A 609-nucleotide genomic window follows, 5' to 3' on the forward strand; every position below is an offset into this window, starting at 1 on the left:
AGTGCTTTCACTTTCACTATGGTAGATCAAGAATAGCTTTTCTTCAGTAAGAAAAAGCAGCAGTTCAATGCCAGGACAAACAGGATTTTACATGCAGCCTAGTGGAGAACTGGCTTACATCCAGCACTGAACGACAGCACGTTAGAAGTTGTCCTTCCCAGGGCTCTCTTCTGTTCTCCCGGCCCTTCCCCAGCCCCGCATCAAGAGCTGTGGGGACTTCCTAACCAGGGTTTGCTCAACTGCAGCTCTAAACTCACACTGAGTTTACACAGCCAGCAAAAAAAGGTGGGGGAAAAACGAGCAATTGGCTCCTATGGAGGTCATGGATCGAGGGATTATAGATTCATGGCATTGTTAGGATGATTAATTTTGCACTGAGGCAACCAGAGAGCACAAACATGAGCTTATCCCACCTGCAGCTACAGGCGCAAGTCTCATCTCGGGAGTCAGGAGCAGAAAAGCCCCATCCTTGCGCTGCTTAGCGCAGCGAACACCGAGAGCCGGCGGCACAGCAAAGCGCCTCTCCCCGCGGCAACACCGCGGAGGCGAACCCTAGGCCCTTCCCCGGCGCTCCGGCCTGCGCTAGAGCACCCTGGCCGCGAACAGCCC

The sequence above is a fragment of the Aptenodytes forsteri genome, unplaced genomic scaffold, assembly GCF_000699145.1.
Source record: "Aptenodytes forsteri isolate BGI_AS27 unplaced genomic scaffold, ASM69914v1 Scaffold12, whole genome shotgun sequence".
Taxonomy (NCBI): Eukaryota; Metazoa; Chordata; class Aves; order Sphenisciformes; family Spheniscidae; genus Aptenodytes; species Aptenodytes forsteri.